We start from the raw sequence: 26,878 nt of genomic DNA, 5'->3' as shown, positions 1-26,878 counted from the left end.
GCTTATTAACTCCGGGCCGTCTGTGGGGGTGCGTGTGTGGTACGGGGACAGAACACCCATTCTATGTTGCTTATACGAAAGAGCGTCAATCTTGAGATTATCAGGTTAAAAATACAAACTAAATAAAAAATAGGAAAGAAGAAGATGAATCTGGTCAGAAACACATTAAAATGTTACTCGTACAGCAAGGGGCTACAGCTACCCTAGTCCAGAGCCTGGAAGAACAGCCAGGATTTGAACCTTTTAATGCTTAGATGGTTTTTAGTTTTGTTTTAGAATGCAGTCAACTGAAAACTTAACACTGTGACAACTTGAAGTGAAAGGGTTCTCTTCTGAAATCTAACCACAACACATTTTGCCATTTGAGACACAGCTTTATAAACCTTTGTGTGCTGGATGACAGCTGTCCTAGATTAGACAACTAGTTTAACTAATCACATTGTTTTGTCCTTACAGTGGCCAAAGGAAGCCACAACAGAGCGTGAATGCAATGTTGTCCTCTATTTTTTCAACAACTGACATTCAGGGTCATTCCACGTTCAAGATTGGCATATATCCATCATATTAGCAGCCAGTAATAGAAGGGTTTATTTAAGTCCTCTCCTTTGAGTTAAGTGTAAGCAATATAGTACAGTGCCTTAACTTGGCAGTTGTTCATTAGTAAGTTTGGGAAAGAAATTTAGATGTAGTTTTGTGTGCCATGATTACATTCTTCAGGTATTAAGCCTGGACGTGTGAGATTACAAATTCTATCAAATAATAATAGCAATAGCACTTAGACTTATATACTACCTTATAGTGCCTTACAACACTCTCTGGGCAGTTTACAATGTCAGCATATTGCCCCCCAACAATCTGGGCCCTCGTTTTACCAATCTCAGAAGGAAGGAAGGCTGAGTCAACCTTGAGCCCCATCAGGATTGAACTCCAGGCTGTGGGCAGAGTTTGCCTGTAACACTGCATTCTAACCACTGCGCCACCAGAGCACCTTGTTCAAATGCCTTCATTAAGCTTTCATGCCATCCTTATTATCCACATAATCATCAGAAATATTTTAAACACCTCCTACCAATTGTTTTACTTCAGTACTGAACGAAAAAAAAAGATGTCACACAACGAAGTCTGCAGTTGGACTATTAGGTGTGCCAGTTATGCCCTCTTCGATTTCAGAACTTTAGTTTTTTTTAAAAAAATTTAGCTCTACAGGTGTTTAGATGTATAAATCATGCTCATAAATTATGTCTCCCACAGCTTTGGTGTCTGACAACAAGCAGAGAATAAGAATGTCACCATTTATCTAGAAGAGTGATGAAAAATGGCATAAGTGAAGACCTTGCCTGTCCTTGGAGTGAAAAAAAAAGGTGAAAGATAAGTGCCCTGCAGGAAAACAATGGAAAGAAAAAAGAAAATATGCCCTCCTTGACCAGAGATTTAGTGTAGTACAAACAAGTCGAGGATCCCATTCATGTTGTTTATCCATGATCATAACACAGAGAGTATTCAGTTTTTAAAAGAGCACTTCAGTTTTTCTAATTCATACCCATTAAGAGGGATTAGATACTCCATACAGTTGCTACCCCTGCTGTTTAAATCCATTCGGTGTTACAGGTAAAGGAGGAAAGAATGCACAAATCCTAATGACTTCAGCAGCATCTTTTTTTTTTTTTGCCTCCTCTTGTTTTGCTTTCTTTCATTTCCTATTATTCAAGGTTTGCATTTGATGTGCAGCTTCAGAAAATACAACACAGCCATTATTTCTCAGACCGAACTTAGTAGCTAGTTTTTCTCCCTCACCTATTCCGTTTGTTCTTTTTAGAAAACTCCCTGTGAACAGATATATATATATATATATACAGGAAAATATCCACAAGGTAATTATTTTACTTCTTAGCCGTGCCACTTTCTAAGCTAATTCTAAGTAGGGAAAAACTTGATTTGACTCTTTGAAAATAAAATTTGTTTTAGAAGGCGTATTTTTCCCTTGTTGTTGGAAATTCCTAAAGGTGGAATTTTAAAAATTGCACTTTTAGTAAGAGTCTCTCAATATTGTTTGGGGAGAAGCGGAGAGGAGGAACAACCTCTGATTCTATTACTTGAAAACACACTTCAGCTGAATTAATCATATCAATATAGAGGACATATTTTATCAGCCTTTTTTCATAGTCCCAAAACATCTCCAACAGAAGCAGGTATGAAACTTAGAAGGCCTTGCTCATTTTTATTCTTTATGAGTTGCTCCAAGGCTTTTAATTAAATAACAGTAGTTAATTTATTTACAATAAATAAATTATATAAATCTAAAATATACGTTACCACAAGTTCTTATATTAACCACTGTACTACCTGTGTTTCCCCCAAAATAAGACCCTGTCTTATATTTTTTGAACCCTGAAATAAGTGCTTGGACTTATTTTGCGGGATGTCTTATTATTTTGGGGAACGTGGAACAAGACAGGGCTCCTCTTGCCATCTTACCTGATTTCGAGCTCTGTCTCCCTAACCCTAACCAGAGGAAATGGCAGGAACCGGCTGCGCATGCATTTAAGTATTTTCGGGGGGGGGCTTATTTTGGGGGGACGGCTTATTTTCAGGAAAACATGGTATTGTCAAAGCATGTTAGACAACTGCAGGTTGGCAAACTTCCCATGATTTGGGAGAATCGTTGAAGCATCAACTTGATTCTCCTCATAAATGCATGATCCCCATGGTTTTCAACTTAGGTTACGTCTTGATTGTGACTGGCAGTTGCAAAAGTCCCTTTTATGCATTTGTGGCATTCCGTCTTAGCACACTGTGCATTTGTTTTCCCACAGCGAATAGTCCTTCAGCTATATTGTAATAAATTGCTTTGATCACAGGTCATGGAGGCATATATCTCAATTTCTACTGCTTCCCCTTTCAATAATTTTGCAATAATTCTTCCACTTTCACTCATAGCATCCAGCAAAGGCCGTGGTAGGGTTGGTTTTACTATGCTAGGTATTCACTATGCTATTATTTTCTATTCCAAATGACCTGTTCTGACCTAGGCTTCCTGATACAGTAAAAGCACATAATGAGTCCCAAAAACCCTATTTATTTTCAATGGCTGTGAATTCTGCTCATTCAGAGCCTGTTCATTCTCAATCTGTTCATTCACAGATGAGTCCCAAATAATTGTAAAGAGTTCGACAGAAGTCTGCCACAGTTCTTTTGAATAAGGCTGATAAACACCCACCTTTATCTCCCTTGACATGCTGCCAAGACCTAATTGGCAATTAACTTTGCAAGGCCACACGGAACACAGAGTCAAAACAGAGCTGCAGTCTTGAAACTAGCCAGCACGAACAACAGTTGCTTCCTGCAAAGACCCACATGCCTTTGCTCCTCCTTTATGTTTTATGGGTGGGGCCAATCATCTCCAAGCCCTATTCCCGAGTCGTCCCTTCTGTTTTACCTGTCCTTTCCTTCTGGCAGCTCTGCATATGCGTGCACTGGGAACAGGCTCCCCCTGTTCCTTTGCCTCGCTGATGTCGGACTCTGGAGGCTCCGGAGTCCACACATAAATCCCAAATGGCCCTGGCCCCATCTCTGCCTCTGACGGAGAGCTCTTGTCCGAGCCTTCCCCAGACTCCAGGATTGGCCCATGTTCCTCCCCAGCCTCCTCACTGTCTGACTCTGCTGCCAGCTCCGCAGGCCACTGGCGGACCACAACATGACCGGGCCGTAGGCTTTACCTGGGAACTCTATGTATGCTTAGGAATCTTCGAAGCTGCAAAAATGTTCAGACTTCTCTTGCCATGTTTGCTCTTTGTAAGTTGACCTGAGATTTTCCATTCAACCACAATTGTTAATGTTGCAATATTTTCAGGATCAGACTCAATAAAGATAATAGAAGTTAAAGCTTTAAATATATTTCTTTTTAATTATGATAGGCATTCTATATTCACTGAATATTCAAGGTAGAAGCAACGAGAATGGTGAGGGTGGCTCCTTATATATACAAGGGGTGGAGCCAGGAATGGGAGTGGTAAGTTATGAATACATTAAAGTCCAAAGAATAAGTTAACCTCTGATGTTCCATATATACATTATTTACACATTGGAGAATAAGGCATTTACATCTGACAAATCCCCCTCTAAATGCCGGTTCGTTACACAACACCAATTACATTCTGATTCAGGACAATATAATACATATAATTTAGAAGTTAAATATTTGTGTTGTTTAGAAGGTAAGGGTTTTGTTAATATGTCAGCTAATTGTTCAGAAGTATCGCAATGTATTGCTTTAATGAATCCGTCTTGAGACAGTTGTCTCACATGCTTAAATTTTATATCAATATGCCTGGACCTTTGTCCAATTGCATCGGATCTAGATATTTCAATGGCCGCTTTATTGTCTTCATGCATAATAAATGGTAAGGTGGGTTTCTTCCAAACATCAGTGATCAGATCATTGAACCATACAAGGTTATTTGCAGCTTTGGACAAACAAACATATTCCGCTTCTGTAGTAGAAGTGGCTACTAGTTCTTGTTTACCAGTATACCAGTAAACTGGACAATCATTCAATAGAAAAACATAACCAGAAGTACTCTTTCTGCATGATGTATCACCAGCCCAATCTGCATCAGCATAACAAGTAATTTTTGGTTCTCTGTCATTATTGGGTTCCAACATTAAACAAAAATCTAATGTACCCTTCAGATATCTTAGAATTCTTTTGACAGCTTCCCAATGATACAAGGTTGGTTTACTAACATATCTTGACAATAGATTGAGAGGTAATGCAATATCTGGCCTAGTCCAATTAGATATATAAAGGAGTGAACCTATAACTGATCTGTAAAATGTGTTGTCTTTAAATTCAGGGGAAGATTCATCAGTGTTTCTAAGAAAATCAGTTTGCATAGGGGTGTCACAGGTTTTAGCATTATTTAAGTTACATTTGTTTAGGAGTTCGATGATTTTATCTTTCTGTGTAAGTTTGAATCCCCTTTTAGTTTTGTTAATTTGCACACCAAGGTATTTATTCACTTTACCCAGAGATTTCAGTGAGAAGTGTTCATTTAACTTATTTACAAAGATTTCCCTGCTCTCTTTATGCTTTCCAATGTATAAAATATCGTCCACGTAAATTAATACAAATTCAATATGATCATTACTCTTTTTTACAAAGAAACAGTTATCAGCAGTGGTGGCATTGAAATCCATGGTCTTAAGTACTTTTACCAAGCAATCGTACCATCTTTTGCCGGATTGCTTTAATCCGTACAGACTCTTATTTAATAACCAAATTTCGTTCTTATTAGTGTATTGACTGTGTGGTGCTCTTACATATATTTCCTTATCTAATTTTGCATGTAAGTATGCGGTCTGTATGTCATATTGGAATACGTCCAGATTGAGTGCAGATGCTACTACAAGGGCTGTTTTGACACTCTCAGTTCTCACTGTGGGTGAATATGTATCAGTATAGTCTTCTGGATATTTTTGTGCATAGCCTTGTGCAACTAGTCTAGCCTTGTATAAGGTATTGCCTCCTTCTAAGTTCTTAATTTTATAAATCCACCTGGTACCTATAATTGTTTTATCCTTAGGTGCGATCGCAGGTGTGAATACATTTAATCCTTGTAAACTTTCCATCTCTTTTTCCATAGCTAGTTCCCATTTTTCTCTTTCTTCATGTGGAAGTTTCAATACTTCTTCATATGTATTAGGTGTTATTTGTTCTCCATTCGTATGCATTATGTAATCTTTGTATTTATTTGGTATTTGGTTTCTATTGTTTCTAATAGTTCTTTCAGGCTTGCTATGGTTATCATGCAAATATCTAGCTTCCTTTTTTGTTAATGTGTCTGTCTTTATTTTATGCTGACTATTAGTCCAAGTTTTGGTTTTGTTCTTACTTTTGTTAATATTTTGATTTTCTGTTGTTCCTTCCTCGCAGGATATCGTATCTTTACATTTATTAGGAAATATTTCATTAAGGTGCAATTTTGACCAATTGGCCTGTTCATGGAACACAGCTGTTCTGGATACTATAAATTTGTTATTACTATCAATAAATCTGTACCCTTTGGTTCCAGTTTCGTATCCCATGAATCTTAATCTCCTGGATACGTTTTCTCCCTTTCTCCTCAATTGTTTAGGTATGTGTACGTCTGCAGTGACTCCAAATATGTGCATGTGTGATAATTTGGGTTTTCTATTGTACATCACCTCATATGGTGTCTTATTCACAATACTGGACCAGGTTCTATTTTGAGTGTAATTCGAATAATGTAATGCCTCTGACCAAAATTGTTTGCCTAAACCAGCATCCTCTAATGTGCACCTAATCATGGTTTGTAGTGTGGAATTTTTCCTCTCTGCAACTCCATTTTGAAATGCAGAAAAAGGATTGGACGTGAAATGTAACATTCCTCTATCCTTTAACCATTGGGAGAATTCTTTAGACATGAACTCACATCCCCTATCTGTCATAATTTGCTTTATTCTGATATTATGTTGTGTTTCTATACGTTTGTAGAATTCCTTAAATTTCTGAAATGTTTCATCCTTGTGCTTTAATGTGTAAACAAAACCATATCGGCTGTAGTCATCCACTATAGTTAGGAAGTAACGTTTTCTATAGGTAATTGAGGGACTTAATGGACCAACTAAGTCCATATGTACCAAATCAAAAATATTGTTAGTTGATCTGTTAGATTTTTTTGGTCTGGGACTGGTTTTTAGTTTGGTGGACTTACATACTGAGCATTCCAAATAATTTTCACAATTTTTTATTTTGACACCTTCTGCGTGTTCAGTCATTTTTTGTACTACAGGAAAGCTTGCATGTCCTAACTTCCTGTGTAAGATGTGAGCACACTCATCATGAATTGGTTTACCTATTTTCGGTTTCTTTTCCTTGTATGTATTTTTGTGATCATGAGTTATTCTACACTCATCATTGTCACTGTTACTGACATTTTCATCATCTGCTTCAATACAATCTTCCATATTTGAATCAATGTTATGTAAACATCTTTCTTTAGTTATCAGATAGGGTAGACCTCCTTTTATCATTACAGTACCTACATTTGTTTTGTTCTTTTCTATAGTTGCTTTCCCCTTTGAGAAAACTATATTGATATCAGATTCTCTGCTTAATTTTATGACACTTAGTATGTTGTGAGGTATTTCTGGGATTAATAATACCCCCTCTATTTTCCCTAGACCAGGCAAGGTCACATTTCCTTTGCCTAGTACTTGAACCTTTTCTTGATTAGCTACCTTTATCACAAACTTATCTTCTATAAATGAAGATAATATACTTTTGTTGTTGGTGGTGTGATTTGTTGCACCAGAATCAATAAGCCAATTGTTATTCGCATCCTGCTGTGTTCTGGTGCTGTCTTGTTTATTTAGCCCATTCAGTGACCCAGATTTCCTCTCTTTTGAATTTTCTCTACCCCCTCTACCTTCTTTGTAATTTGGTGGGCTTCTATATTTGTGTCTATCTGTGGAAGATTGTCTGTAATTATATTTGCTCCTATATTCTGGTCTATGTCTCTCTCTTGAGACTTTGGGGCAGTCTCTTCTACTATGTTCCCTGGATCCACAATTGTAGCATCTAAAGGCCTCATTATGTTTATCTTGAAAGACTACTTTCCTAAAAGGTTTGTGGTCTGTTTGGTTACTGGATCGATTTTTTCTTGAATTGTCTTCTGCTATCAATTTGTTAGATAGACTTTCTATGGATAAATATCCCAAATTAATGGTATCTAAGTGTGACATAAAGCTATCCCATGATGGATCAAGTGAATTGATAATAACACTTTTCATTGTTTGATCTGAAATCACTTCCCCCCTCAATTGTAGCTCAGCTCTTATTTTGTTTAGATTTATCAAATGCTCACTTATAGAAACCCCTGGTTTTACTCTAGAGGAAAAGAAATCCTTAGACATTCTTGTGGTTGTAGCTACGCTATCGCTGTGAAATAGATTAAACATGCATTGAATTATTTCTGATACAGTTAGGTTTGGTTTGATGCTATGATACATTGCAGGAGACACGCTAGATATTATTATGAAAAATGCTCTATGATGTAAACAATCTATTTTTAAAGTCCAAGGTCTTCTTGGAGGGCTAGTTATAAAGAATAGTAAATTTTCTTTCATGAAAATAACCTGAAGCTGTTGATACCACTCTTGTAAATTAATGCCATCAATTCTAAGTTTTGGGAAGTCACTGGGTAAGTTACCTACATTATTCTGTCCATTACTTACAACCTGGGGCAGTCCGTGATCTCTCAAGTGCAGGAAATTACAGAACGGCATTGGGATGCTTGCAATGAGTCTGCGCGGTTCTCTGGCCAGTTCAAGTCCTTCTGGGTCGTCTACGTAGTTTCGCACATGCGCGTTGCTCATTTCTTCTTTGGTGGCGTCGTGGAAGGTTCTCTCCCTTTCAGCTCTCTCGATCCGCTCCTCCTCAGATGAGTCAGTCTCTGGCTCGGTTTTTGGGGTTCTGGTGGTGGTGACGGTTCTTTTCTTCTTTTTGTGTGCGTTGGTATTCGATTTTGTCTGTGGTGTAGGGCGAAATCGGCATGGCTCTCTGGGCTCGGGCGTCGTCTCTTTCGAAGTCAGGATGGGAGCGTGCAGGTCTTGAGTCGCCGGTTTGATTTCTTGCTTCTTTGTAGATGTCTTGGTAATTTTCAGTCTTGGCCCAAAAGCAGCAAAAAGCGTTTTCATTGCTGATTTTACTTGAGATTTTGTTAAATCGTCTTCACTTTCTGATTTTGGATCATCTGAAGAGTTTGAGACTTCTTTCTCACTTTCTTCGTCTGATAGTGTTTTTCGCGCCAGAAATTTTGAACTGAGCGTTTTGATTGGCTCTGCTCCATTCTCTTTTGAAGTTCGTTGAAACCAAGATGGCTGCCATTCAAAATTTCGCGCGGGATCACATCTTTTCTTTTTAACAACTATTTTCTCAGTAGTCATCTCACTTACGATTTTTTGATCTTTGGGTTTTTCTTTAATGACGTTTTTCTCTCTCGCTGCTCCGCTGCTCTTCAGCATCTCCTGGAGGTCCGCGATGAGACTTTCATCATTCTTTTGGCTTTTTAGTATCTTTAATATCTCTGACCTGAGTTCGTTATTTTCTATTTCGATTTCTTTCTGGTCATTATTTTCACTCATTAGTTCTTCTTCTTCAGTGGTGTATTCTTCGGATTCTCTCGAAATCGCATTGGTGGATTCGTTGATCATCTCTTGATCAGTTTCTATTTCTTTGCTGTAGGCCCTGGTGTTGGGCCTATCTTTCTTGGACATTTTTAATTACTTATTGAGTCAATTAACCATCCTCTGCTACCAGCTTGTTGCAATATTTTCAGGATCAGACTCAATAAAGATAATAGAAGTTAAAGCTTTAAATATATTTCTTTTTAATTATGATAGGCATTCTATATTCACTGAATATTCAAGGTAGAAGCAACGAGAATGGTGAGGGTGGCTCCTTATATATACAAGGGGTGGAGCCAGGAATGGGAGTGGTAAGTTATGAATACATTAAAGTCCAAAGAATAAGTTAACCTCTGATGTTCCATATATACATTATTTACACATTGGAGAATAAGGCATTTACATCTGACAGTTAAGTTTATTTATTATAACTAACTGTTAGCAATCCTTAGTCTGTTCTCCTAATAGGAATCTGACTGACTCCTGTTTCTGCTCTCCTTTGGTTCTTCCTTGTCATACTGTCCTGCTGTGTCACTAATGTTCCTGTTTACTTGTTTCCAGCAAGGTATATATTCCTCCATAGATTTAGACTCCAAGTTTTGGGGAGCTTTGACTGCTCTTCCTTTGGGCATTGTCTTTCCCCTGTGGCAATTCTAAACAGTGTGCCTCCACAAAGATTTGTTCTTTACAGGAGACACTTTTGAATTTCACTGCTGGTTGCGCTGTCACACCAGTGCTGCTGCCAACATAGTATGCCTTCCAAACTGCCTTTATTTCTAACTAAATGAGCTGTGTTGGATAACTGTCAGACTTCTATAAGCAGCATGCTGTCCTTTAAGCAGGTCAAAGCATGAACCACTACAAAAAAAAAAAGTAATTTGAACAAATCCAGATATTTAGGTATCCCCATCCTATTTGACAGTATGGGCAATGTTATTTTGCTGTTTGAAGGTTGCCTTCTTTTGAAAAAAGCCAATAATAAATTCTATGTCAGTAGTTGGGGTCATTTAAGGAAGCTCTGGACCAGGATAAGAACCAAAAGGGATGAAACCATCCATTTTTTTTCCTTTTACTAAGAATAAATTAGAGCCAGTTTGGTCTAGTGGTTAAGGCACCAGACTAGAAAGCAAGAGATCACGAGTTCTAGTCCCGCTTTAGCCATGAAAGCCAGCTGGGTGACTTTGGGCCAATTTCTCTTAGCTCAACTCATTTCACAGAGTTGTTGTTGTGAGGCAAAGAGGAGTAAGAAGGAGTATTAAGTACGTTGGCTGCCTTGAAGCTATTTGTAAAACTAATAAAGGTGGAATACAAATAAATAAATTCATCTAAAGTTCGATTCTTGTATAATTTGAACAATGCCATCTCCCATTAGAGGTACATTTGGGAAGTTTTGTGGGATCCAAGGCTAATAGAGTGTTTGGGAGGAAATCTAAGATACTAAGGGTAAAACTGAAGAGCCCAATGACAACGAAGAGGGCCAGAATGAACTGAATCGATATCTTTATTAATTTAGGAATGGGCACTTTCTGATGATAGAGCGTAAGGACTGGTCTGCCTTCTCTGATAACCAGACCCAGAAACTGAATTTCTTTTTATTGCTTAGGCATCATTTGCATTATTTGGTTGCTCTCAGGATGCCTTCTGAGTGTAAAATCATTCAAATGAAAATGAAAGACAGTCTGCTATTGCTCATTCATTAATTTTCTCAGCAGTTGGTGCCCTGCTGGCATTTGAAATTAGCGTTGAGGAAAAGTTCAGGAGATTTAGCTTAGTTTGAAATCATGTTTACTGCCATGATTTTCGAGAAATGTTTCAGATAGATTAAATTGCATTAGGAAAGCTAATTGCAGAGTAAAAGAAGGGAATATTAAATGCTAAGCAGCAGAACTCATTTCAAAGCTATAGCATTTTACCAGCTGGATAAACCCACAAACAGCATGAGAGATTATACCAGGGGCTAATAAAAGTGCCATGAAAGTACCTGGATATCACTGCACAATGCTGGAAACCTATAAGCCAAAGCCCACTGAAGTGTTCAATGACAAATAAGAAACACAGGTACAGTATTTGGGCTAGCATTCATGTAAAAAAACTAGCCTTACTTTCTGTGGAGAATGATCACATCTTGATAAATACTCACCTATCCAGTTTTTACAGCAGTGAAGCAGATTATTACTTCCTTCAAATCAAAGAAATTTGTGTTTCAGTCAAGAGTGATTTGTTTGTTTGTTTGTTTGTTTGTTTGTTTGTTTGTTTGTTTGTTTGTTTCATTTATAGGCCACCTGTCTCACTATCAAACAAGTCTGGAGTTCTTGTCTATTGTCCATTTTCAAATTGTCTGGTAATCATTTGGAACTTGTCCAACTCATTTAATCCGACGTGTTCATTTGTGAACTGGTTATGAAAGGGCACAGAACTAAGTCGAGAATAATTGGAAAGAATTTGCCTGCTTCTCAAAGTTCACCTTTCAGATTTCAAAGCCCTCTTTTCTGCCACACATGCATTGACTGAACCTTTTACCCCCTTTTTAATTTGGTAGAGAGAGAGAAAGTCTGGGGATCCAATCAAACACATGGCATCTTTTTTTTTTTCCCCCAGCCTGAAAGGAAAGTCCAGATGGATTTGGGCATCTTTTAAAAAAAAAAATGAAAAGAAAAGATTTAAACGTAATAAAGAAAGAAAGGCTTCAAGTTGTCAAGACTGCATACTGTTTTTCCTCTATATATTATGCAGCAAGGAATACGTGATCCCTAGCAGAAAAAGAGCACAGAGAAAGATCATTCCAATTTTTTTCCCCACAAGTATTTACCTCAATAATCCTTTTCCCACAAATGTATACTTCAGGTTCCAGTCCCTTATTTCTGATAGAAAGTAACAGATTCTTCTATAGCAAGGGTGTCAAACTCGTGTCCCGTGGGCCGTATGCGTCACACACTGCCATGTCCACCCTGTTTTAGTGAAGGGGGAAAAGTCGCGATACGTCATGTGATGACGTGACAATGTGAGTTTGACACCCCTGTTCTATACTGACTGGGAATTGTGCTTTCGTGACATCAGTTTATAAAAACATAATGTTGAATGATATTACAAGTTTGAAGTGGAATGTATGGTCAGATGTCAATACTTAATAGTTAATTAATTAATTAATACTTAATTAACACTTAATTAATACTTAATAAAAAAGAATTTCCTTAGATGCATGGAATTTTTTTTTCTTACTGCTGCTGTTCCTCCTTGGAAGAAAGCTGTGCATTGAAAGGTACACTAAAGCTTTACCTTTAAAAAGAGGTGTAATTGATGTGCACAGCTGAAACATTTTGCTAATGTCATCATGAAACTTGTTCAGTGTGAGAGAAGGGAAGTTTTCTATGCAAGAAGGTAGCATAATGAACCTCCTTCACATCTGATAGGATTTATAGACTAATTGGAGATCTATAAAAGCCAAAAAAATCTTTTCTTTTCTTGAGTTTTGGATAGGGAATAGGTATGACATTGGAGCAAATCTATTGCCCAAATGCATTGCTTTCATTTCAGTGATCATGAAGGGGTACCTCCTCTGCTGGGAGGTATATAGCCTACTTCTTATTCCACTGTTATAGAAGTGCATTTAAAAACATTGAGCAAAGAAATTCAAATGCAATTATTGTGGCACATCAACACCAATCATTTGAAGGGGACGGAGTTAAGCCATCACTATGAACAGAAACCCAGCACAAAATGATGTTGTCTTTGTTTTTTTAAATCAGGGATTGGACGCATGTACTTAGAAGATGCATAGAAATGCTGTTCTTGGCATTGATTGGCTATGCCAAGCTCTCTATCCTCTTATATCAAGGATCTAGCTTTAGGTCCCACAGAGAAGATCCAACAACGAGGGTGATAAATATATATATATATTAAGGAGTATGCATATCTTGCTTGGATTGTTCCTAGGACTATAAGGGGATTGTTTTGCCAAAAAATCATTTGATGATTAAGTAAACAAACAATACAGATAATAAAACATACAATGAAAATCATAATGTCAACTGGGACAAGATATGACATAAAACACAAGTAGAGCTTTTCACCAGTTACTGCAGTTTCATGGAGTATTATCATAGCTAGACATCAGGGGTGGGTTCTACTTACCTTTACTACCAGTTTGCAACGGGGCCACAAACGCTCTTCTGTGCATGCGCAGAAGTGTTCTGATGACGTCGGGGTCAGTGGGCGGAGCCTCCCTCCGGTTTTACTACCGGTTCTATAGAACCGGTCCAAACTGGGGGCAACCCACCACTGCTACAGATGGAACATATAGCTGGGTAAGATATTCTTTAAGATCCATCCACAAACAGAGAGAGGAAGGGAGGGAGGGAGAAAGAGAGAGAGAGAGAGAGAGATGAGGAGCGGGAACTAAAAATGCTTTTCTAACCCTACATGCAGACCTTTTGATAACAGTTATATCTCTATTGGCAAGATTAACAGTAGAGTAGAAGCATCACATCACACAATGACATCCAGAAGGACTGTAGAGAATTAAAGCAAACTTGGTGGATAAAAGTAATAAAAATAACAATTCACTACATAAATAATGTATGGCCAACCACACAGAAGGGGGAAAACATTCCAGAAGAAAGCCATTGCATTATCCATATGTTCAAAGATTTGCTGGTCACAATGTCAGGAAAGAAAATATGTCTGGGATATTATTTTTAAACAATATAATAATTGTTCATGTAAAAAAATTCTCAGAAGGTGAATAGTAAGTACAAAAGTAGGAAAAAGAATAGAATGTGTTTAATTCATTCCAATTTGCTGAAAGGGAAAATACACAGCAAGAGGGAATCTGAGAATTGTCAAAACACAATTCAAAACTACATTACACAATGTCTCTGGATATTAAAATCAGCCAAGGAAAGTTACAGAATTTTGACTGGATCAAAATGCAAAGAAATCATCCAGGCATTGCATATATAATTACTAAGACCCCCTCCTATGCTCCATTATATTGGATGGAATGCATAGGAATAGAAAACCTTTAAGGAACAATGATAGATAGAAGTCGTTTCAAGCTATAATCTCATCAAAAAGTTACCAGCCACATAAATCTTGAATTCTATTGTGTCTGGACATTTCTATAAAAAAAAAAATTAATTCATGTACCTGGAAGGGAAAAAGCTGTGAAAGTGTTGCATTTTGGGCTTGGGGGTGTGGAAAAGGTTGAAGAGAAATCACATAGTTCAGCACAAGAGAGCAGTTCCATGCAAAGGTGGCAAAATGAAATGGCCATGCAAGCCTGCAGCAGTCAAGCATGTCAAATACCTCCACAAAATGTTTCAGTAGCTACTGACCTGTCAACGCATGACATCTGTCTTCCAAGAGTACGAGGTTTCCAATGTCCAAAAGCAACCAAAAAAATCAAGCCATCAGCCCACCATCCTCCACCCCAACTGGTTCAGCTGCTGCCCTGGGAGACCAAGAGAGCTCATTTGCCTCCATTGCCATCCCATGGCCCACATCATCTTGATCATACCATAATTGACACCAATTCCCTAACTCAAAGAGTTCCCAGCAACTCACTCCAAGTACATGTTGATGTAATTCACAGGGGACCAAGAAATTAAGGAATTGGGCACAAGATCAGCTCTCTGCTCACCAACCCTGTTTACTTCCACTTCTCTTCTGTTTCTTTACCTCTGTTTCCATCTCCATCCCACAAACTGTGCTTCAGTTTTAGATGTAGCTCCTCCATTCTTCTCCAACTCTCTGACTCTCCTGAATTAACAACTCAACCTCACAACCCTCCACACTTTCAAAACCTTCATTATTAACTACAACACCAAATCATACTGGATCTCCTCACGTCACACCATATACTGCCACCATTTCCCCTTTCCCATCAAAAATGCTCGAAGGCAGTAAGAACCACCTAAAAGATTTGATCCTGAAAGGATATTGTGTGCTTAGACTTGAGACAAAGAGATGTTTAAGGTAAATAGATTTATTGAGGCAAAAAATTGCTCCTGAAGATGTACATCCAGCACCTTCTGTAGGGAATAGAATTGAAGAATGGCCATGTATAAAAACAATTAAGAATGTAAAAGGATTTTGTCACACATCACCCTGCTGGCTAAAAAATAGCACACAGATCTCAGTAATTAATTCATCAGTCAGTAAAACAAATCTGATCTTCAAACAGATTTCAATTGCCTCAAAGATACAAACTAGCCACAATGTGATTTCAAAAGATATAGTCTATTGATTTTTAAGAAAGTAATGTGTAACTGTAATAATGGACAAAAGGCATGTGCAGGTTCTGCCTAACATAACTCATATGAAGCTGACAGTTAAAAACAAGTGTTTCCCATTTCTAGTGATCTCTTCTTACTCTTTCTCCATCCAACCTTTTTAAAAAGACACTGTGGTAATAGTGGCCAGAACTGATGTTTATCTTTATTTATATATGTTGCAGGTAGCAGGAATCTGTTTTAATGGATGTTTGGCGACCCCTCTCATGGGTCCATGGTGATGGGAGAGGTTTTTGAAACAAGCATTATCTCCCATACTTTAGATCAGTGTTTTTCAACCTTGACAAGTTTAAGTTATGTGGACTCCAACTCCCAGAATTCCCTAGTTTAGAATAGAATAATAGAATAGAATAACTTAACTTCATTGTCACTTTGAATGTACACTAATTGGCATATATTAAAATGAAATTTCATTGCATATAGGTCTCTCAAAGGGTCTTCACCTCTAATATACACTACACAAACATGACAAAATAAATAAATACAAAATTATGCATATACCCACATATATGAGACGAAGAAACAACATAGTCTAGTTCAGATGTATACATGTACATAGCAAGAGAAACAAATCTTGCAAGTTTACCAGCTAACATATGCTGGCTGAGGAGTTCTGGAAGTTGAAGTCTACACGTCTTTAAGTTGCCACGGTTGAGAAACACTGCTTAGATCAACTTTCCTCAGTATAGTTGGAGATTCCTTTTGGGTAGACAGCAGTGGTAGAATTCAAATTTTTTTACTACCAGTTCTGTGGGCGTGGCTTGGTGTGCATGGTGTGGTGTGGTGTGGCTTGGTGGGCGTGGCTTGGTGAGCATGGCAGGGAAAAGATATTGCAAAATCTCCATTCCCACCCCACTCTGGGGCCAGCCAGAGGTGGTATTTGCCAGTTCTCCGAACTACTCAAAATTTCCGCTACCGGTTCTCCAGAACCTGTCAGAACCTGCTGAATAGCACCCCTGGTAGATGGTCTACCCATAAGCAACAAGAATTAGTGCAATGCCAAAGCATACACATATGCCCACTCACCATGTAGGCTCTGCCATTTTGCACTTGTGTCCTGATTCATGACACCATGATGCATTTCATTGCCAGACACCCACTCTGAACCTTCTGAACTTTCATTTGCTCGATCTGCTTCCATTCACGATACTGTGAGCTCAGCAACAAGATTGCTGTGGAGGAAATTCTCAGAGAATACCCAATCAGCCGGTTATATTCGAACTACTGCATAATATATACTTTTGTTGTTGTTTCTGAAAGCCCATCAAAATTATAGCCTTATTCCATCTAAATTCAGAAAGAGAGTCTTATTTTCCATTAATAGGGATACTTGGAGTTTTTCCCAACCCCTCTTCCCTATCATTTCCCCTCCCCAATTGGTCTTTCTGTTCAGATAAGTGCAGATTTGCTTTATGTGATATGTTCAAGATTGATAGTGCTTCTTGTTTCTTTTAATCTATCATCTACCTTCCTTAGCGGCTTTTAAGATTTAGCTAGAAGACGTTCTCCTCAGGTCCTTGACCAGTGGCTGGACACCAAACTGATGTTAAGATACACTATGCCTTTCCACACTACTTTCCCACTTTCTATGTATTGTGTATTCAGTACTACGTATTACGTACTGTATAAATTCTTCAACCCAAATGCTGTAATATAAGAGTTGTTCAAATGTTTTAAAAAAAAAGCAATTGGAAAACAAATAAATATTCCCTAAAGGGGAATTTGAGTGCTGGGTTTAACATTTTGCCTAAATGCTTAATCATGATCAATTTTAATATACATGTCAGTGGAACTGAAATTTCTACTAGTGCGGGGTGTGTGTGTATATATAGTATATGTATGTATATATTTATGTATCTATGTACAGTATGTATCTATGTATGTAGCAATAGCAATATCACTTAGACTTATATACAGCCCTCTCTAAGTCGTTTACAGAATCAGCATATTGCCCCCAACAATCTGGGTCCTCATTTTACCCACCTCAAAAGGATGGAAGGCTGAGTCATATGTTTGTATGTGTGTGTGTTTATACACAGACACACACACACACACACACACACACACACACACACACACACAGAGCTAGTGGTTAAGGCACCAGGCTAAAAACCAGGAAATAGTGAGTTCTAATAATACCTTAGGCATGAAAGTCAGCTGCATGACTCTGAGCTAGTCACTCTCTTTCTCTCAGCCATCAATGTCAGGCTTGAGCATCAAGCCAAATCAGTCGATTTCTGTCACAACCAATGGATCAACATTCAGCTGTTCTGAGAAAAGCAAAACCTGCATTTGCAGGAAAATGCTAGAAAGAAAGAAATAGGATGATGATGATGATGTTAAGGAGGAGGACAACAACAGACGGACAGACAGACAGACAGAAAGACAGACAGAAAGACGGATAGATAGAGCAAAATAGATAGATAGATGATAGATAGATAGATGATAGATAGATAGATAGATAGATAGATAGATAGATAGATAGATAGATAGATAGATTGTAGATGTAGATGTAGATGTAGATGTAGATGTAGATATAGATAGATTACTTATCCTGCTATTCTTTTCTAGGACTTTCTCAGCAGCCTCCCATTGAAATGCTGAAGAGATTCACAGCTGTGTAGTTGCTCAAAATCCCAACAGATGGACAATCCTAAACTATTATCTGAACTGCTGAACTGGCTGAAATTAAATTCTTAAATCTCCTGAATGTCAGGGAAAAATAGGTACCAGCTTACAAAAGCTTTTCTCCAGATAAAATTAGCTGCTATGTTTGCTCAACATGGTAAACTATATTTAATTATATTTTACTGTGAAGCTTAAATTAACCTTCCAGATTAGACAAAAAAATGTGGTTAGTTAGTTTGTGGCTCAATGCCACAATGCCTAGGCCAACTCTACTTGTTGGTAGGAATCTGGACCACCATTAGATGGTAGCAAAGAAAACAGAAATCTCTAAATTTTTGCTGTCATTTAGTGATTGTCACAAGTTTTAACCGTAATGATATATTTAGCATTTAGGCATATATACTGCCCCATAGCACTTTACAGCACTCTCTGGGCAGTTTATAATGTAAGCATTATTTGCATATTGTCCCCAACAATCTGGGTCCTCATTTTACTGACCTCAAAAGGATGGAAGGCTGAGTCAACTATAAGCCCCATCAGAATCGAACTCCAGGCACTGGGCAGAGTTTGCCTGCAATACTGCATTCTAATCATTGCACTACCAGAGCTCATATTGTTCTGGCTATATCCCTAGGTCTCTTTACATAATTTCAGAAAAAGCAAACATTACCAAGTGATTCTTGCAATGGCAGGCCTTAAGCAAGCAAGGTCACAAAATATTTTGTTGTGTAGTATTTACTACACAAAAAGCTTTTTTAAAACTCACCATCTCAACTCTTTTTTTTCCTCCTATGTTATTCAATTTCATGCTGCCCTCTTCAGAGTCTCACCATGCCTTGTTTTATTTATTGCTTAATTATTATGAAATAGTAATAACAAAAATGACAAATGACAATATAGATTTTCACTTAAAGCGTATTAGTATTCCATTTTGTTAAAGTGCTGTAAAAGATCTATTCCTTTTCGCTATAAATATGCTGAATGAAATAACTGAAAAGAGCTGGACCCAGGCAATAAATTTAAAAAACAACAACAACACTACAGATACATCTTAAATTCTACTTAACCAATTCCTTTCTGCGCATAAGTTATAAGGGGTTGATATCAAAGAATATGGTTCATTTTATATTTTGCACACACCACATGATATTATGAGCAAATTAAATTAAGAAGGCGGTTCTTTTGGGTCCCACCAGGTGTATCTCCCTCAATGATGATGAAATCATGGGCTGGGACTGCTTAGCTCCCACCGGAACGGTCTATGACAATTCACTGCAGCCAACTCACCATGGCCAACTCACTGCGGGACAACTCGCCACAGCCAATTCGCCACACTGTGGGACAAGAGTTACACTAATATCAAAGAAATGGTGGAATAGAATCATTTTTAAAAGGATGCAAAAGGAGGGACAGAATGAAATGTGCATGGCAAAAATTAAAACAATGTTTTATTTATTTAAAATAATTAAATAAAATTGTTAAATTGTCCCACAGCAAGTTGGCCATGGTGAGTAGGCCAGCAGCGAATTGGCCATGGTGAATTAGCTGTGGTGAGTTGGCCGCAACAAGTTGGCCACGGCAAGTTGTTCCATTCAACACTGGAAAGTATGGACCAGCATGAGTATGACTCTTCCGCTCTTCTTCCTGCGCACTCCTTTCCAGGATTGGTTTTTTGGGGAGAGAGGAGTAGAAGAGTAAAATCGTAAGGATAAAAAGAGTGATGGGGCTCGTTTTCCCATGAACTGGCGATATGACAGAGAGGAAAGTAATCCAGGGGAATCCACTGGTTACTTTTCTTAACTGTGCTATATTAAATATGTGCAAGTCAGCAGCCTCCTTATTGAAGCAGATTAGGGCTCAGGCATCGGGGCGGTAATCTTTATGTCAACATCTATTTCTGCAGACTCAAAGAAAGATGAGCTGCACATTGATACAACTGTTACATGGCCTGCCAATTCGCTATCTGGTGAACGGGAAGCCTTCAGGAAGGAGGCTTTAAGCAGGTTAATTTTAATAAAATCAGATGGAGAAGTACAGCTGACAGAAAGTAGTTCGGATTTTGGTTGTTAACATTATTGTTGATCATCAGAGAATTTTGTTAAGACCAGACAAGTGTGAGGACATCTAGTCTTAATCAGATTATTTACCCTTCGGTGCAGTGGTGAGTTGCTCCCGGTTCGGTCCGGTTCTTGTGAACCGGTAGTAAAAGCGGCAGGAGGCTCCGCCCACCCGCCCAGACGTCCTCATGGACAATCTGCACATGTGCAGAAGCGCCCATGTATGAAGCAAGAGAGTGCCCATGCTCCCGTTGCGAACCAGTAGTAAAGGTAAGTAGAACCCACCCCTGCTTCAGTGACAATATAACCCAAGAAACTGGGAAGTATATGTTGTAACACACACACACACACACACACACACACAAATTCAGACGTGCCCCATAGAAAGGGTGTATTTTCACATTGCATCTTTAATTGTAAGGGAAGATTAATTTTAAAGCAACTGTAACCCAAAATTATATTGAGTTAGCTGCTCTGTTTAATAATTAACATTTTAAACTATGGTTAGATTAAAATTGCTTTAATAAACTTTTGGTATAGGCAGTAATACTATACATTCCTAAGAAAAGTGGCTAATGTTAAAATCAAGTGGTTTATTTATTTAGCCTATGGCTGGTCACACACAATATTAAAACACTTCATTTTTACAGGTTAAAAACAATTAAAACAATAAAAAAGCAGTAAGAAAACCTAAAAGGAAAACAGAACATTTCAAAGTTTAATGTCAAGTTTGGAGATCCAATCAGTAGCTGCCGTTGTTATGCAAGGCAAAGTTACTCGCGTCCGTGGCAATCCTTAAGTCACACGTGCCTCCTGGGTGGTGCTAAATGAGTAAGAGACGGACTGGTAGCCAGACATCCGCGAGGATCTCCTGGCTTCACACACAACCCCATGGTCCTTTTAAGGTCCAATCAAGTGGTATAAAGCACTTCGAAGTCAGGGCCCATGGTGCTTCAGACTGTGTAAGTGTGTATGTAGGTGTATGTGTGGTGTGTTTTCTCTTTGTTTTCTGTAATTAGACTTACAATACTGGGCTGTGGAAATCTGGATAACCACGAGATGGCAGCACAGAAAACCTTACCTCTTTACCACCATTTTATATGCCTCAATAGCACTAGCCCTCTTAATAGTATCTGCTATTTAATGGGAAATTAACTGGAAAACTTTTGGTTCATGGTGTTCTTCTAGGCATCCACTACTATTTCAAGGAAAAAAAAGAAAAGAGGACATTGCAAATTACACAGGCTGGTTTAAGTTCAGAGTCAGAAAAGTGGAGGTAAATGCCAGGATAGCAAAAGTGATGCAGATGAAAGGAGGCATGGAATGAACAAGGGTTAGTGTAAGAGATTAAAGTGATAGTAGAAGATTAAAGGCTTGGGGGCACTTAGTAAATATCAGAGCAGCATCAGTGGATCGATCAAATTATTGTGAGGTATCTTTTGACAAGAGAGAAATAGAAATCGCAGAGTAGCTAGGTATCAGAGGCACATCAAAGTCAAATCATACCAATTCAGGAAGCCAGACGGCCACTGAGCTTGTAGTCTTTCAACAGATGCTGTCTTTATAGATGAATGGGGAAAAAAACAGCACGTGGCTTGGGAAAGGTCCCATAAGATCAAGGAAGCGAGTTGAAAAAGATTTTGGATATCACGGTGACTGAAGGCTAGACAAGTGAGATCAGAGTTTCAGAAATGGGGAATCCAAAGGCCAAAATATCTCTTTCTTACTAAAGCAACCCAGGCAGATATCGCTACAGAAGTCTTATTTACAGCTATGCTCAGCATGACCACACAGTGATATTTCACCTACTTAACAATGAAGTCATCCTTAGCACACCCCAAGAGATGGCTTGGTACTTATTCAATCAATAAGATTTGAAAATGAAGTCAAATGTCTTGTAACATTGCCGTAATTGGCAAATGTCATGAAAAACTTTGAGCAGAAACATACTAATGTTTCTTGCGGCCAAATCATGAAAGGAAAACTACTGATGCATGATAACTTTTATATTGTTGCAGGAGTTGGTTTTAGCTTCATTTTTATTTGCTTCATGTTTATCTTGGCCACTTGTATATATGTTTGCTTGGGATAACTGAGTATTTAAAAATATGGAATTGGATCAGCATTTTTTTCAGATTTTCCACAGCAACTTCATTGCTTTTTCATTTTTTTTAATTCTCCCGATTATGCATCTTTTAAAAATCTCTGAATGAGCCTAAAACACATGGATATTAAAAAGTCCTCCTTTCATATCTTTCTCAGTCCATAACAATTTCAAGTGAAGATGTTTATATCTTGATGGAGGGATTACTGCCTCAGATACAAGAATGGGCTTTTGTCTGTGGTCACCCTTGGAGATCTTCAAGGTGAATGAACCATGTTAGGACTCATGCAAACCCATGAGCGTTTGCAACTGTGAGCAATACAATGATACTGTAGGAAAGGAAGGAGAAGGAAATATCATTTCAAAACATATAACTTCAGCAACAATAATTCATCACTCCCTTTTACATGAAGGGATAATCCAATGGCTTTCATTAGAAATTTCTGGATTGCTTTAACTTCTGGACTCCTAATGTTGAAACATTCTGGAACTATTAGATAAAAGAAAAAAAAATACACACCAGATTTAGCAGTTTTGAAGTAACTGAATTTTGCCAACAAGTACAGAAATGAGGAGAAATGATAGCAATTGATTCTCTTTTATTTTGGTGAAGAGGGGAAGGGATGAGGTACTGAGTATTGGCTTTCAAATGAGCATTAATTGGCTGACAATTCTCTGTATTCAGTTATTGGCCCGAAAAAGCAACTGCTAATTGATAGTTGTCCATGAGCAATATAGAGTCATAAACACATAAACATGTCCATGTTGTGCTGAGGTGGGAATGCACTAAAAGGAATCAGAGCAGTCGAAGATATTTTTTAACTGGGAGATAAAAATTAGAAAGGCCAGTCACCTTGAAGTACACTGAGATTCCCAGCAAGCCTCTTTCTCTTATCTTCTACTCTTTGATAAAAGCTCCAGGATTATTTTGTAAAAACAATTATCTTGATTTTCAACTATTTAGCTCCATTGCTTGTTTTGAAATGAGGATTGTTTAAAATTGAGTAGCTGCTCTGAGCAGTATAAAAAGGTAAAAGTTCCCCTCGCGCATATGTGCTAGTCGTTCCCAACTCTAGGGGGCGGTGCTCATCTCCATTTCAAAACCAAAGAGCCAGTGCTGTCTGAAGACGTCTCCGTGGTCATGTGGCTGGCATGACTAAATGCCAAAGGCACACGGAACACTGTTACCTTCCCACCAAATGTGGTCCCTATTTTTCTACTTGCATTTTTTTACGTGCTTTTCAAACTGCTAGGTTGGCAGAAGCTGGGATAAGTAATGGGAGCTCACCCCGTTACGCGGCACTAGGGATTTGAACCACTGAACTGCTGACCTGTTTTATCAACAAGCTCAGCATCTTAGCCACTGAGCCACCGCATCCCTGCTGAGCAGTATAGAAGGACCGAAATATCAAAACATCAGTCTGAACTCCCATAAAAAATGGACTGCAAATGCTTTCTGCGAGCTTCTCTCAAAAGTGCTTTTTTAGTAAATAAATTTAAAGCTGGTAGTGGGGAGAAAAAGGAAATTTCTGTTCTTAGCAGTTCACCATTTATTGTTGCAAAACATCTTGGTTAAGGAAGATGCTTTTTCCATTCCCAGTGTGATCTGGCTTCAATTGGTTTCCAAAATATGAGTAATAACCAGCAGGTAAAAGTACTGCCTGGGACTGCAGAACAAGAGAGATTTTGAAGTGATGTATTTTGGTGGGCTACATGTGCCTCCAGCCATTCTACCCTGTATGTTGTATCTATGTTTCTTCCATAAACAGAAATAAGTTACGATATATCAGACATCTTGACATTTTAGTGGATATGTTACCTAAGTAGTCTATTTCTATCTAGTTCAGGATATTAGCAGAGGTCTGATAACATAACCGTTTCTTGTATTAAAGTACAATATAAAGTATTTCACCACATGACAATGCATTTAGGACCAATTACAAATTCTGAAATACCCTGCTCTTCTTAAACCTTAAACCAAGGGCTACAGAGACTGGCAGTAGGTTAATGGAGTTTAACCTTATGCTCTCCTTTGTGGTTCATATCCAGAATGGACTCTCTCGCTTGCAATTTATATTTCAAAGAGGTCTGGAAAATCATGCAGAGGATGGCTTCTGGTATTCTTTCCCACTGCTTAAATATAGTTCTGTTGTAGGTAACATGCCTTTTTTTTTTTTACCAACAATATGCTTTGTTTTATATTGGTTGTAAAATGTACATTTTAAAAAAAAATAATAATAAACCCTAGTAAGGTGGATGAATCTACATGCAGACTGTAGCTCCATTTTTGCAATCTTGAAGTTAAACCTAGAATGTGATGCAGAGAAAGTTTTTGACAATTTAAACTGAGTCTTTTTGTTTAAAGTTTTGAAAGATATGGACTTTGGGGGAGAAATTTATTCAAGGGATTAAATCAATCTATAGATCTCAGCAAGCTCATGTTATTATTAATGGGGATTTGATTAAGCCATGTGAGATTCAGATGGATACAAGACAAGGATGTCCAACATCTCCTTTACATTAAAAAAAAAAAAAAGTTCTGGAGGTTTTGACTAGAGACATCAGACAGGAAAAAAAATATTGATCTAAAAAGAAATGTATAAACCGAGAGCTTTTGCTGATGATTTAGTTTTGATTCCCTGGTGGCACTGTTGTTAGAATGCAGTATTGCAGCTAACTCTGCAAACAGGCCAGCCCCAGAGTTCGATCCTGACGGGGCTCAAAGTTGACGCAGCCTTCCACCCTTCCGAGGTTGGTAAAATGAGGAAACAGATTGCTGGGGACAATATGCTGATTCTGTAAGAGAGTTCTGTAAAGCAGAATTATTTTACAAGATCATAATCATAAGTTTATTTGTCAAGCATATATAAGATAACAGGTAAAGTATAAACATACTTTGAATACATGAAAAGAGTAAGTAAAAAGAAATATTAGGACAGGGACGGTAGGCACGCTGATGCACTTATGCCCGCCCCTTACAGACCTCTTAGGAATGGGATGAGGTCAACAGTAGACAGTTTAAGGTTAAAATTTTGGAGGTTTGGGGAAGAAACCACAGAGTCAGGTAGTGCATTCTAGGCATTGACCACTCTGTTACTGAAGTCATATTTTCCAATATGATCCCCCCAAAAATAGAATGGAATTTTTAATTAAGAACCTGAATAACTTTTTTTGCTTTAGCTGGCTTTAAGATACACAAATGAAAGTGACTCTAAAATGTGTTGAAATGTAATTAAAAGATCATCTGATTTGGCTGGCCTTATACTTCCAGCTATTTGGCTAGTCCCTGACTGCACCAAAATTTTCACCCTTCTTCAAGTGACATTCCCTTATCACCAGGCTTCTACCAACATGTTCCAAAAGAACAGCTAAATATCTCTATCACCTAGGGCAGTGTTTCTCAACCTTGGCAACTTTGAAGATGTGTGGACTTCAACTCCCAGAATTCCCCAGCCAGCAGTTGCTAGGGTGATAATGAGCTGAAGAGTGTTTTCCTTTATTTACAAGTAGGAAAGGCCACCAGTTCACATGCTGCAATCACCAGCATCATCAAAGCCAAGGAGAAAAATGCTTGATCTAGACTATCCAAACTAGCGTTGGCAGGCAAATCTCCAAAGGATGATGCTTTGATTAATGTGCCTCTTCAAAGGAAAGCCAATAAGCCAAGCAACAAGCTCTTTCTTTTCATCAGAGTGGAAACACAATCCTATTTTGCTCCAATTCACTTTCTGTGAAAACAGGGATGCATTAGCATAAACCATTGTTTGTGCAGCTGGTTGACAGTCCAGTAGACCAGGGGTTAAGGCATCCGCTAGAAACTAGGAGACTGTGAGTTCTAGTTCCATATTAGCTAAGAAAGCTGGCTGGATGACTTCGGGCCGGTCATTCTTTCTCAGCCCAATCTACCTCACAGAGTTGTTGTGGGCAAAATGGGAGAAAGGAATATTATGTTCATTGACTCATTGACATTGAGTTATTTATAAAAATAATAAAGGTGAGATTTAAAAAAAGTGCATTGTTTCCAAGTCATTTCTTCACCAAGAGTGAACTTGATTTAATTCTTTTCAACAGACAACATGCCCCCAGGATGTAAAGCAGACAATCCACAATTCTTATTCAAGTCTTGCATGAAATTCTTTGAATCCTACCAACTAAAAGAGTACAATATGATGTTAGGTCTGCACTCTGAAAATGGTTCAAGCCAATGGTTAATGCAAAAGTAACATTTCCCCACTATTAATTAATATAGCCTGTCTTGTTCAAGGCTTCACGTGAGTCTAGAACAAAGAAATCTTGCCATGTAGGAAATCCAGTCAACATCATTCTTAAAGCAGCAGAACTTTTGTTTCACATTCACCTAGCCCACGGGTGTCAAACTCGCCGCGTCACATTGCCATCACATGACATTACATGACATTTTTCCGATTCACGGAGCTGGGGTGGGTATGGCCTGTGCGTGGCACATCTGCCCCACAGGCTGCCAGTTTGATACCCCTGACCTATCCTTAATACATATGTCCTCTACATATTTGAAATCTATTCAATGCCAAGGGGGGACAGGATAATGGCTCCTTTTCCCTTTTAGTTCTGTG

The sequence above is a fragment of the Pantherophis guttatus genome, chromosome 1, assembly GCF_059756535.1.
Source record: "Pantherophis guttatus breed Tessera chromosome 1, ASM5975653v1, whole genome shotgun sequence".
In the NCBI taxonomy this organism is placed as follows: Eukaryota; Metazoa; Chordata; class Lepidosauria; order Squamata; family Colubridae; genus Pantherophis; species Pantherophis guttatus.
This window is presented reverse-complemented; position numbering follows the sequence as displayed.